The sequence below is a fragment of the Toxotes jaculatrix genome, chromosome 2 (assembly GCF_017976425.1).
Source record: "Toxotes jaculatrix isolate fToxJac2 chromosome 2, fToxJac2.pri, whole genome shotgun sequence".
Classification (NCBI taxonomy): domain Eukaryota; kingdom Metazoa; phylum Chordata; class Actinopteri; family Toxotidae; genus Toxotes; species Toxotes jaculatrix.
The window spans coordinates 20,818,427-20,832,965 of NC_054395.1; the positions used below are offsets into that span (position 1 = coordinate 20,818,427).

General features: G+C 43.1%; 1 protein-coding gene across 2 annotated transcripts in view; it reads right to left on the bottom strand.

Annotated features, from left to right (window-relative positions):
- LOC121197968 overlaps positions 1-14,539 on the bottom strand; it is a 36,836-nt gene extending 22,297 nt beyond the window's left edge. For both annotated transcript variants that reach the window (XM_041061780.1, XM_041061763.1), the window contains exon 1: positions 14,230-14,539. The gene's annotated coding sequence lies outside the window, so the exon portion shown is untranslated. The remainder of the gene's footprint in view (positions 1-14,229) is intronic.

Sequence of the window (14,539 nt, forward strand, 5' to 3'; positions counted from 1 at the left end):
CACGAGTGCAGTTTGCTTTTTAACACTGCAGTTTGGGAATAGCAAGAAACGCACACACATGCGCACACACAAACTCGTGTGCATGCGGCGACAGAGAATCAAATGAAATCAAGATCCCACACATGCATTATGTATGTGTGTTGTGGCAAAAACAACTAGCAGCCTTGTCGAAAAACTTCAAAAATCCAATAATTTTTCACAGCATGTATCAGTGTGCAAGTTGCATGATACCCATACATTTATTGAAAAATAAAAGAGATAATGACAGAGAGAAAAGTAAATGGGGAGCTGGGTAAAGAGCAACAAACATATTTTTTCTCCTCTGAAGTATCAGCTTAACTCCCTACGTAACTGTAATACAGAGAAAGAGTCTGACAGACAGATATATCCAACCCCAGCTCTCTGCTTTAGCTTTAGATGCATTATTCATCTGTGTGCCAATTTGGAGGAACCCTCCCAATCCCCCAGCTAGCACCAAAAAGAGGAGAAGCGAGAGGGAGACAGGCAGACTAGAGAGAAAGAAGTCACAGCAAGAACATCAGAAAAACAGAAAGACAGAAAAAGGGAGAGGAGAGAGGAAAACACCAGAACAAAAGAATAAGAGAGACAGACGCGGAAAAGCGGGAGCAGGAACGGCTCAGTCTCTCAGCTGCAATGTAGTGAAACATCCAAACAGGATTTCAAATGAGCCAGGGACACTTCTCCCTACATGTTTTGATATTCCCAGCACTGCCTGACTTGTCTGCGCAGAGCAGATTAATGACGATTTCCACGCTAAAGACTCTTAACCCTGTCGAAAACACAGAGGGAGCAAAGACCCCTGGCCTGAAGCTCGCTTCATTTAGCCTGAAACCGAACTGCACACTGTTGCTGAATCTGAGTCACACACGCTGCACTAGAAATGCCAGTGCAAGCTTTCTGTCAAGCACAGGCAGTCACTTTCATAACTGCATGATGGTGCCGGGAACTACCATTTTTGTTCATAGCACGATCTACCATCATCTCTTACTATCTCAAGTGCCTTGATACTGTCAGGATCATCCCAGTATCCCTCCCAGCCAACCACATCCACGCCAGCAGCTGTTGAAGCTGTCCATTCTGGGACAGCCTGCCCCAGATTTAACCCCACACATTCAGCCTCCGTCTCATCCTCGCCCTCTTCCTAGGGTTTGTTACCTATTATGGCGGCAGGCTGTACAGAGCACATGTCTTTAACATCACAGCCTAGCAGAAGATAAAGTGGTCACTCATAGCAACACCTCTTCACTATGATGGATGTGTGTGTGTGTGTGTGTGTGTGTGTGTGTGTGTGTGTGTGTGTGTGTGTGTGTGTGTGTGTGTGTGTGTGTGTGTGTGTGTGTGTGTGTGTGTGTGTGTGTGTGTGAGGGGGAGAGGGAGTGGGGACGGCAAGTGTGTGGGCTGGATCAGTAGGATTGCTGTTTAATCTGCTGCTGTCTCCCCGTAACAGAGCTCTGAGCTTTTAGACCTAACAGCTGGTTGCATCTACCCCCCCAAGCACACGTTTCTGCACTACATCAAGGACTAACAGGCTACCTTTGGCTTTGGAAACCCACTAACCTCACTATTTAACCTCAGTTTACTCTAATAGTGCACAACAATATTTGTCTGCATCATTTCTGACATGGTGTTGTTGGGTTCATTATTTCACGCAGCCTTGCTGCTATGTGATCATTTCTACTGTAGTGTTACGAAATAGCATTAATGAATGATGCTGCGGTGAAGGGCGTTGGCTCGCGCTCCTCTGCTGAAGGATCTGTCAAACTGTGGAGCTGCTCTGAGGATTCGCCTGTCAGATTTGGCCTTATTTGTCAGTTTGCTGTGATTCTGCTCCCTCAGCTTTGTCGTGTCACCATTCAGATTGCTTCAGAGGGCTCCTTGGAGTCGCCCACATGGAAAGTGTACGGCAGGCCTCGTAGCTGATTTACATCAGGTCAGTCCTTTCTGAGACAGATGGAATGCTAAAGCTGTACCAGTAGTACTGGTTATGAGGATTTAAACAGCTACGATGATCTCCAGAGGGGCTGTCATAACAATCAAACAAGGTTGTAAAAATAGGTCTCATTCTTTATGTAGCATTGACAATTTATTTGAATCTCAGTAATACTAAAGTTGCACTACACATTTGCAGGAAAATTGTCAAGAATTGTTAAATATGAGAAACACCTTTCAGTAATGCAATACAGCTTCCCCTCAAGCTATGGCTACAAAAATGATAACAGTGTTGAATCAACACTACTTTAACACAATGTCCCCCCAAAAAAAATACGTTAGAGGCTTCACATAGGTAAGATTTATTGCAGGTCTGCTGTGTTGGACTGCATTAGATTGTACAGTTGTACCTCATAAACTAACTCAATATATAGACACACTCTCAGCGCTTCAGGCTGTGTGTTTGGTCATCAAAAAACAATATATTTCTTGTGCTCGAGACTGACTCAAAAGCATTCCAGAGTCACATGCTCCCTCAAATCATATATGGCTGCCTGCAGGGATCACAATAACAGCTCAACTCAATGAAGATGGCAAGATGACAGTGGGGACTCAGTCGGTGTCCTCTTATTTTTAATTCACAAATGCCTTGATTTTCCTGTTTGTGCTCATCAGATGACTTCAGGATTAGATTCCTTCTAAAATGTTTAAAAAATGCAAAATTCAGACAAGTATGAATGCAAACAGAAACACACACATACACGTGCAGACGCACATGGCAGCGCCAGTTCCCATGGTCTCGGGTGGCGAGTGATGTTTTCACACTTGTGTGGGGAGATTGCTATTTCTGCACGGAGCCAGATAACTCAATTATTCATCGCGGATGCTGGTGCACTCACTTTACCTCTATAAGGAAAGGGGAGGGTGTGTCTTGCTTCCACGTGTGCGCGTCTGTGTGTGCGTCTGAGCGCGCGCATGCGTGTGCGAGAAGACTTCCAACAGAAGATGAACTGCTGACATGCCACACCACACAGTGGGAGACGAAAGAGGCGAGAGGAGAAAACGAAAAGGAGCTGTCATAAACATGGCAATCAAAGAGATATGAAGCGGGAGGTGAGGATCAAAGAGCACAAGGAGAAGAGGGAAGGAATTAGTTCCCTTATCTACCCTCTAAGCCAACTGTGCACCTTCCAATCCTCTCTAGCTCAATAAACGGTTACAAAGAAAAAGACTTTCTGAATTACCAGCAAAACTGAAACTCAGCTACTGTGGCGTTCAACCTTTCTGCACACGAGGGCATGTTAAGCAGCTTGTGTAGTCTTGCTTATGTGGTCTGAAACTAAAACACGACATTTTGAGTCTGTTATTGATGTAATGGATGACAATTAACTTGTCATTTACCCCCTTCTCCCACCCCCACACCCTCCCCCACACACAAATCGCACAGTCATTGTTTTTAAAAAAAGCACAAAAGACAAGACTTAAAGGACAGGAGACAGAGAAGGCATGAATGAGACAGTGAATTGGGTGGATTCAAACCAACAACGTAGTGGGTGAGTATATTGTGCAGTTTGTGCGGGGTTTATGGGTAGGAAGAAGCCCACTTTGCCACAGACCTTTACACAGTAGATTGTAAAGGCCATGACTCAGTGTGCGCTGCTGCGAGTCCACAAACAGCTGCTGAGTGCTGCCCCTAGAGCATATTTATCACCCCTGACACTACATGGAGTCCTAGGAAGTCCTGAACAAGCACACTGCACACGCACTGCCTATAGACACAGACATTATGTACACATATGCACATGTAAACAAATACAAATCTTCACACACAAATGATTAGCTATGTTGCAAATTTAAACCCAGTTACATGCACATACACAGACGCGTGCATATATAAAACACACACAATTTCACAGCACACTAATCAAACATATTCCGAAGAATTTTTCTATATCTGCACATATGTTTCTTTTCCTGACATCAATCTTTGACTTAAAAGAAGGCGAAACACGCACATAACTCTTTGTCGGTGGCAGCCCATCACTGCTTGTGCTGCTGCCCTTATTTCCCTGAGGACGACTCTGGAGAGCCAATTGGAGCAGTTACACATGTCGACACTTTCATGCAACCATTCACCACACCACACCCACCCAGTGGCCCTTTTCATCAGCTTTACAGCTGGTAACACTCAAACAGACACACAGACAATATGCACATGAAAGAAACATAGGGCCACACACGCGCAGACTAACTTCGCTGTGTCATTTTGACAGATTACATACACGCACACACATGAATTCACACACACTTCTTTCTACTTCAACCTTTAGGGCAGCCAAACTATATGAGTGATTTATTTTAAACCATTCCCTGGGGGTTTTATGGGACTGAACCAGTACTCAATCTGATCATAGCATTCGTGTTCTATGTCAGCAATTTATAAATCCACCCCCTTAGCCTCAGTTTCTCTAGACGTGCATGTGTGTTTGCAAGCAAGCTAATGAGGGATAGAGAGAGAGGTAGGACGAGGAGATGTGGAGAGAGAGAGAGAGAGGGAGAGGGGGAGACACAGGAAGAATGAACTGGCACTGTGGTGAGTGAGTGTATACTGTAAGTTAGCATACTGTCTGTAGGCTACGCCCCCGTGGTTTTGGGTGAGTCACTCTCTGCACTTGCAAGCTTGCATCCAGTCTTACGTGCCTCAATATGCAACAGTTTCTGTAAGTTTGCGCTTGTGTGTGTATAAATTTTAGCAAACCCCCAAAGAAAGCACAACATGAACCTCAAATCATATGTAAAAGCTAAGCTCTGACACAACAAAGCCAAAGCGTGGCACACCCTGTCAACCGTCATGCTACCATCTCCCATTCACTGCGCAGTACTAAGTACCTTCCAGATGACTGTGTCTAATTTTCACTGGATATTCCATTTCCATTTGAAAGGTGGCTAGTGCCCATTGAGCAGTGTTATCGTGGCTGTGCAGACAGAGAGAGGCTGCCCTGCTCCTCCCAGTCTCAGACGGAGAAGCCATCGATTTTATTCAGTCTTAAAAGCCAGGTCAGCCTCAACAATGGCAGCTTATGGAAAAACCATTACCCCAGGTGAATTCTGAAATGTTAACCTACATGCATGTTTGCCATCACTCTCCCTCTCTCTCTGACTATCCTACACAGCAGCACAGATGGAGTGGAGACAGGAGAGAGAGCTCTGTGGGTTGCTTCTCAATGGAGTATGCAGGCTCCTCTCTAGGTGAGTCATGCTGCCTTTCTATACACTTCTTGTCCAAGGCCACCTACCTTACACCTCCACTCTGGCACAGCTAGTGCCAAGTTACTACTCCCGCTCATCCATTACACTACTCACAGCCTCTGACACTGTAGAAAAGTCAGATGACTAATATGATCCAGCTGAAAAGCCTGCTGCCACACTGAAAATGGTGTTTTAAACTGAAACCTATAACTTTTACATGTTAGAATATCATCGTCTTATATCATTTGCCTGGTTGAGAGATGTTAATTGTCAACAATGGCATATTTACTGTAGTTGGACTTGCGGTCTGCAGTATGTGATAAAATATCAAACTTAATATCAATCGTTATCATTTCCCACAGCCCGAGCTGATATCTTCAAATGTCTTGTTTCATCCTCATTTAAGTCATAATCTGTACAAAGTGCGTAGGTACAGTTAGTTGTGATGAAGCATGTAGTTATATATTGTAATGTAAATTTTCACAACAGTGCCTTGATATCAATAAGAAAAACAGAAAAGGAGAAAAAAATGACATTACATTAATATTTTACAGGCACTGCTGCTCAGTATGGAAGAAGCAAATGATATCAGTAGCGAGTTCACTTGGTGTTTGACCTGCTAACCTTGCATGTTTGATGCCAGTGAGATGTATGTGTGTGACAGTGTGAATCAGGTTAATATAGTGCAGGGGTTCTGCTAATTGGGTTAGTGCACAGTTTGGCTAATTGGGTTAGCAGAGATTTCATGACAGCGCCCATGCTGACAGAGCCAGCTTGCTATCGATCAGATGGGTGAATGAAAGGGACAAACACAGCAGGTGCTTTCATTAAACAAGTGCAAGCACATGCAAGCACACACACACACACACACACACACACACACACACACACACACACACGGTTGTATCAGATTACACTGGGATCAATTCTGACAGATAAAAGGTGGAAGTGTATAGATGCCATACAATATACAAAATATAATGTTGTACAAAAGTGGTGAAAGTAATGGTGGGTATTTACAAAAATGGTAGCTTCTGGCTAAATAAATATGGATTTGTGTGTGTGTGTTTGCATGAAAGAGAGAGAAAGTGTGTGAGGGAGAAAAAGACAGAGACCACTTGGGACCTCAGCTCTCTTTCATGTGGAGGTGAATACATAAATAATAAAATTAAATCATCAAAAACAGCCCAAAATAGCCCCAGCCCTTCTCTTGATAAGATACACACACACACACACAAAGTATCATACATTCCACCTTCTTCAAAGTTATATTAGTTGGTAACAGTCTTCAAATTTAATAATCTATGTATTAAAATGTCAAACGACGACAAAAATATCTTTTTTGCATCTGTTACACAAGGATTAAAATGGCCTGGATACGGAGATAACAGTCTTCCTGATAAAAAAAAAAGTCATTTTACAACAAAAAGTAAAAGAATAATTGTCAGCAACGTGGTTGTGTATCTTCAGGCTCTGATGTGCTGCTTGCCTCCGTAGCGATCCATTATCTGATGGAAGCTAGGTGCAATATGCAAGGTGTCGGGGGAGCAAAGTACTAAATAAAGATATTTTCAAGGTTTTCAGGCACCAAGGAATCTCAACTCCAGTTGCGTCAATTCACTTCCTCGCTTAACACAATCTGCTGCCTCCTAAAATAGCTCTATTTCTCTGAAGCCAGGCTCTTGACTTAACACCAAGATAGACAGATAGGGTGCATGCAGCAAAAAAGACAGACTGTCAATGCATAAACCACAACATCCACGCTGCGACAAGCACACAAAGCCACTGCAAGATCTGGAGATTAATTCTGTGTGATTCTGCAACGTGCTATGTGATGGGTACGCACATAGATTTGGCAGTTGTGAGGGGACTATGCTGGTAGGCATGAGGAGTTACAGGTAAAATTTGAAAAATAAATTTGCCAAAAAAAAAAAAAAACACCTCTCCAAAAACACATCTTTTTGCTTTATCCTGGCCAGATGACCCCGGAAGTGTAGCCATCACAGCTGTTTAGGTTTCACTGTAGGAAGATCATACACCCCTGATAGTGTCCTCAACATCTGGCCCTGTGTCAAATGTTTATGACCTTTTTTTTTCCATAAGCTGCCTGATTTCACTTTTGAAAACCTGAACAGTATAACTGACCTCACAGGGAAAGTGTCAAGCCACCGTGTTTGATGCCAGTCCTCGTGTAAAGAGATATTTCCATATTTGAAAGTTGCTAAATGCCAAAAACCATAATCTAAATGGATTGGCCCTTTCTTGCTTATGTTTTGATTCTGCTGTGAACTATTCTTTAAAGTCACAGGCAGCCTCTGGAGTGGAGTTCAGCTGATGTGATCTCTCTTTCCACAAGCCACTCGTATTAAGCAGCACCACTAAAAGCCTGAGGATTCTCTTACTAAACCAATCAATAGAGGATCTGCCTTGCCATGGTCCCCGGAGCCCTCGACTCCGCCCTTCATTCTTGCTTCAGCTTTCACTGTCCCTACAGTCTCACTCATTCATGGTAGATGCTGGGATGAGGTGGATGCTACTGCGTATGTATGTATGTGAGTGTGTATGTATTTGTGTGATCCTACACACCCAGGACAGATCTGATACCAAATGCACTGTTATCTCAAACCTCAGGAGGAGGAAACAGGTGAAAACAGTGAGGCAGAAGTGAGGAGCAAACCGCCTGTTAATGAATAAATAAACACAACAGTCAGCATGAATGCCCCGCCGTCCTCACTCTTTTTGAGTGCAGAGGCTGATCTTTCATCGCAAACACCTGTGTGACTGTCAGAGGAATCGATAAACAGCTACGGTTGCAAAGGTGAACTCGGCCAGCAGCGCACACCGTGGTTACACTTGCTGCCTGTGTCTCGAACAGGAAGAGACATTTATAAGCAGAGTGACACAGCTCATTTTCATGTTAATACCAAAACTGTGTTGCCAATTAGAACAAAACATACACATAAATGCATACTGTACATACGCAAATACAGACAGATGGCTTAGGAGGGTGTAGAAACTGACATACATACTTGCACACAGTTGAACACACTCATACACACTACATTACATCTTGTACTGTACCTCACTACTCAGTCCTAATAAATGACTGGCTTGAGAATCAGTTCACCACACAAAAAGACAAAACACGTGGACTGGAAAGATTAAACTGCATTAGAACTTTTATGAAAATAACCAATCACAGTTTGTACAATTATGCCCTTGTCACAGTTACTCCAGTATAAAAAGTTAGTTAAAGTACAGTCTTTTTTTGGGACTCTTTCTTGCTGAGATATTCACTCACAAGAGAGATTTCATATTATAATCTAACTGCGGCACATGATAACATCTTTAAATTATCTCCATCTGATGATGCAGTAGGCATTACTAACTGCAGCTGTGTTTGCTAGTTGATGGTGGGAGTTCTACTTCAACTGTGAGTATTAGCTGCTGGTTCGGCTTGATGCCTCTCTGCGTGTCTTGATGGAATCTGATATATGCTGGGTAGATTTTTTTTTTGAAGATACACACCTGTTGCCACCAAGCTGCTGATTTGACACTAAGCCCAAATCAGAGTTTGAGAGGTGGTTACGTAACCCCTCCCGGAAAGCAAGAGCAGGCGGTATTTTTTTATGTTAAAGTATGCCGATCTAAGAGCATAAAACACAAAGAAGAGCATCCCGTCCCTGCTAATGAGACCCAGATGATTCGCTCTGTTTGCGCAGATTAAACTATTGTTGGTATAAACACTTCTCCACCCACAAGAAGTGACAAACTCAAACTTTAAGAATGAAAAACAAACCTGTCTTCCTTCTTTTCAGCGTGGATACAGAGTACCCTGCTGTTGCTGCAGCTGTAAAGCTTTTTCGGTGTGTGGCAATGAGCCCTGAGTGGAACAGTCCAACAGGACTGAACAGCAGGAAACTGAGGTCACAGTGTGATGTATTCACAGAGCTGGAAAAGGTCATGGTAGGTCAACTTTGATTGATTTAACATTATTCAGAAAAGTGACGTTGTACACTCACAAATATCCCCATGCGCTTCTAGACTTTTGCTTTTTTATGAACATGGGATCCATGCTGAGTATTTTGGTTGCCTCAGCTTCACCAAATTTGATGTATCTCCCCTGGATGTTAAAAAGAAAGGGGCATAGTTGGCAGTGACCATGATGACAGCCATCCACACTAGCAGACAGCCTTTATACACCATTACCAAAACGGCAATAAATCAGAGAGTGCTGTAATACTAGATATGAGATGAATATTTTCTCAGTGGAGACTGTAATTTTAATCTCAGCCTTAATTGCTGCTAAAAAAAAAAAAAGGTAGCCAAAACACATGTACAGCACATGTAAGCAGCTACACGCTGTAGTATTCTATTACGGTGGGCTCCTTTCCTTTCCTTCACATCAGATCATTTGATAAGGACCTGTGGGTGTGTTATTTCAACAAATACTGCAGAACAACATTTGATGTAAATTTAAAGTTAATAGGGCACCAAAAGCTGGCATGAGGAGAGGGTTTTCTCTCCATTCACGTGGCTGGCTGCTAAATGGGATCAGAGGATGGAGTACATTGTCTACATGTAATAATGGAGCTGCAATGTTCACAATAAGCATATTATTTCATATTCTTGTACTATGATTGTATCACATTAGACATAATGGGGAGTTAACAGCATATCTATGGAAATCAGTGCTTTTTCTTTGCTGCTTTATTTATTGTGTTTGCTCTTGTATATAGTCTTGTTCAGGGGTATTATGCTGTAATGCTGCTCAGACATGAATCAATACTTATGAATTACAGTGCTCCTGCTCTAATGGCCAGCTACTGTAATACTGTGCCTAGCCTGAAATGTATTTAGTGCATAACTGAGATGACGGCTCCCAAACTACCCCGCACTCAACAATTAATGAGGTGGATTCTGTGACTGTATGTTAAATGTTAAATGCATGGACTGAAAAGTCAGGACATGTGACACGATAACAGGTAGGAGTTGAGATGCAGTGGGGTGTGAAAGAAAAAGATGAAGGTCTAGCATGTCCTTTTTTCTTTTTGAGTTTCTAAGAGGGGAGTAACTAAGAGTATCACCAGTGTGCTACACCATCACTTTCTTGGTCTCTGGTTGCTATGGTGATCTTTTTTGTTTAAACGTGGTATTATATGTATTCACTGTTAATGTTTAGTTTGCTACTGAATTACAGAGAAGCATAAAAGAAAACGATTTTAAAACTATTTCTTCCAGTATTCAATCCACTTCTCTCTGCTTGTTGTCGCTTAATGACTAATTTTCACCATTTCTTACTTTCTTTCTTTCTTTCTTTCTTTCTTCAGTGCCAATTTTCTTGTTTCCTTCCTTGGACTTGGCAGTGCTTCTTATTGCCCTATACTGTATTAATAATTGAGAGCATTTTATGCAGATAGTGGGTTTTGGTGCCCTGAGCCCTTTGGTCATGGATCCATGGCACTAATGCTGGGTGGCAGGCCAATTTGAGGCCCCACACTCCAAGTCCAGGCTAGAGCACATCTGTCTGGCTGACTGGCCAATCGCCCCCCCCCCCCCCCCCCCCCCCCCCCCCCAATCCCTGAACTATTACACACACAGCTGACATGCACACACATGAGCATGTGCATGCTTCAAAGATTCACAGACCATCACACTTAAGCACCTTTTATAAACAACCAAAGGCCACAGACAATGACTGACATTTTCAAAACCCTCAATGACTGTGAAGCACTGTGCTTGCTGTTCTCTCTCTCATAAACACTATAATTCTCACTCCACACCATCACACGCTCTGTATATAATGTGTATGAGATACAGTGTTTGTATGAGAAGGAAATACATTGTTTGTAAGAGAGAATAATGTTGTGTGTATGTGTGTGTGTGTGTGTGTGTGTGTGTGTGTGTGTGTGTGTGTGTGTGTGTGTGTGTGTAAGATGGAAAATGTGCCTGATAGACATTAAAGTGTATGCACACAATGTGTGATAGATTATAATGATGTGTGTGTGTGTGTATGAGAGTATGATAACCGATGACAACGAGGAGATGAATGTGTGAGAAAAAGAATGACTGTGCATGACTGGTGGGAAATATTAGTGCTCAAGGGAGCATTTATTTGAAAAAGTAAGGTTTCAGTGAAAAGGAAGGCAGCTCTCAGTCAAACTCAAATTCTGACTGGCTCACAGCCTTCTTAAAAACAAAGCCTGTACCTACACAGTGGCATTCCTAGCAATTTTCAGGCTTCAAGGAGAATTTAAATCAAGCAACAGAGCATTTAGGGACAACTTAAAATTCATCAAGTTTTGCTAGAACAATAGCAAGGTCACCGGCACCATGATTTGTCTGATTATTCACCTTCTCCTCTTCATGGTTTTAAGATCTGTAAGCCAACCATGAATCCAAAGTTCAGTGCTATTTACACTTCAATCAAACTCTCTCTCACACACTTAGCTATTCTAAGTAACACATACTGTAATTTTCTCTTATAGTCTACTATCATTCTGTTTTACACACACACTACTATTCTCAGTCACACACAGTGAACCATCATTTTCTCTTTCATTTCAGCCTTATAGTATGCCCGTTTTTTATTCACGATGATGTGTCTATTGTGTTTGCGCAGTGCCTATTTACTCACCCAAAACAGCCATTGAACTGTATTGTACATTTGCTCGCTTGCAATATACACATCAATCATGTGTTTGCGTCACAACTCAGACTCAGACTGGCCTCAAAACATACCAGAGACCTTATTTATGGAATTTTAAAACCATCTCTCAAAATAAAATGCAATCCAGTACAACATCATCACTATTTACAGAATGACCTCAGCACTGAAACATATCATTTAATTAACAGCTGTCAACAGAAACTGACCATTACAGGCATCATCAAAGAAGGCTTTATGGCAGAACAGTCATGTTAGATTGCATTAGATTGTACACATGCATCTATTAAAGTGGCCACTAAGTATATCTAAGTCAGAGAGAATAGTAGTGTATGTAGATTATAAATCATCATTGTGGATATACGACGGTACTCTGTCTGGGAAAGTACTGTGATGCTGTTTGCCAGCAGTTTTGACTGATGACCACTCATAAATATTACACTTTAGGCAAATGTCTGCTTGTGTGTTCATATAAGAGAGCGTACATGTTTCATATGTGCATGTGACAGAAACGAAAGGGAAGACGCTGTAGTGCAGGTGTGCAAGTGAACCTGTGAGAGTGTGGTTATTTCTACGAGATGAAGGTGGGAAGGGATGATGGGATGGAGGGTGGATGAGAGGGGAGGGAGGAGGAAGGAGTGCTCCAGTCCTGTCGCCTTGGGTGCATCAGCAGCAGGAATTGTTCTCTGCCCTGTGGGGGCCATCTGACTGTTCTGTCACCCTCCACAGAAGGCTGACTCTGCCTTAAAGTGCTCGGCCCCGCGCCTGCAGTTCGACATGCTTGATGTTTAATACATACACAGGGAGAATATTGAGAACGCCTCGGGAGAAATGAAGCACACAGGCTGTAAGGGAGAGAGTTTCGTTTTTTTTTTGTCAGTTTGTAGAACAACCAAGAATAGAGGAGCTCCTGTACAAAGTGTGCGTGGGCAGACTTTGAACATAATTGCCCGGGATTCGAACCAGAACTGGAGCTCCATCGCAAATTTGAAATATACGAGATCCAAGAGTGAAGCACCTCTCAACACAACGCACTTGTAGTTGAGTGGGGGACAGCCTCGTACTGGTGATTGTGTAATGCACTGGCACATCTGTGCCAAGAAGTATACATCACATTCATACATGATGCTTCAGTTCAAATAGCTGTCGTGAATCCGAAAAGCCTCTCCCAATGTGCTCCTGTACTTCTGCAATCAGAGTGAGTGTGGTGTAATTCAGAGCATCACTCCTCAATAAGGCAGGAGAACAGGCCTCGGGGGTGACCCTCCTGCTTAAGTCAACACAATGAGTGTAATGAGGTGAAATACACACACACATAAGCACACATGCACACACGCACACTGGAGATGGGAACCCTTGCTGCATAGTAAGTGGATTTCATTCATCTACATGCACTGAGCCTGCCGTAGAAGTTCTACTCACACCCACACCCACACATTTTAGCTGCACAGGGAGTGTTTCACTCCATGGCTTATTACAGGTGAGAAAATCATTGCAGACAGAATCACATAAATATGGCTGTGGCGAGAATGAATACTGCTTTCTGTTTCACTTGGCAACCACGTCACATTCAGGTAGACAGCTTTAATTAAAGCTAGTAATGTATCTTAAGAGACAGAATTTGTATTCTGCTTTAAAAAATAATAATAATTATTAGTAATAATAATTTCCTTGTCGCTAATCAATTGTGAAAATGAAACATTGAACTCATGATAAAAATCAGTGTTTCTGTTTGACCTGTCTCCTGTTTTGCACCTAACAGTCACCGAGTTCATCAGTTCTGAGTCCATAATTAATCAGCCCTGCTGTGTAAGTAGGACGGGTGCCTTTCTCTTATCATCACGTACAGCAAACCCACGCCCTCCGGGCCATCAGCGGATTAGTGATGAGTGCCTGTGATAGGAGAGCCCCCCGACAAAGGCTTCATTAATTAGCCTTACACTTGACACTGAGGCCGCACTGTGCAACACATGTTCACTCTAATCAAAACTTTAAAGGAACACGATCGACCTCCCGATCACCCACTGTAAAGCCACTGCACGATACTAAAACCTGGATGCGTGCATGCATTAAGTTACGTGTGTGTGTGCGTGCGTGCGTGCGTGCGAGGGGAAAGTGCACCATTTCCAAATGAACATGGCAACTTTCACACATCGCTGGCCAACCGGTTATGCTGCACTTTACTAAGAAGCCTATGAATGATTGATCAGACAGGTGGGATCGAGCAGGGCATAATTCTGAGGCGACATAGAGGGACAGGCACGCAGAACTACGCCCCCCCCCCCCCCCCAAAAAAAACTGTCCACATGTCACCAAAGTGGAACCGAAATGAGAGAGGCAGAGATCGGGTGTGTTGTACTCACTCGCCCCCCGGTGCGTTAGAGGAGCATCCCGGTGTCTCACGGCCAGCTCTTCAGATGAGTTCTCCTGGGACAGCGCGCATTGATCCTCACTATCATTCTTTGGAAAGCTCCAGCCTCTTCACAGCCTCCCTTTACTCTTCTTCTTTGGCATCACACGAAAAAAAACAGCTGCATGCCAAACGAAATTCGCCTTTAATTGTTGTTTCGGGGTTCCAGTCGTTCGTCTCTAAGCATGGAGAGCAGAAGTGACAGCAGTGGATTTCTATTTGAGGGGATGCTGACGCGCAACCGGAGGGGCTCGCCTCCTGCC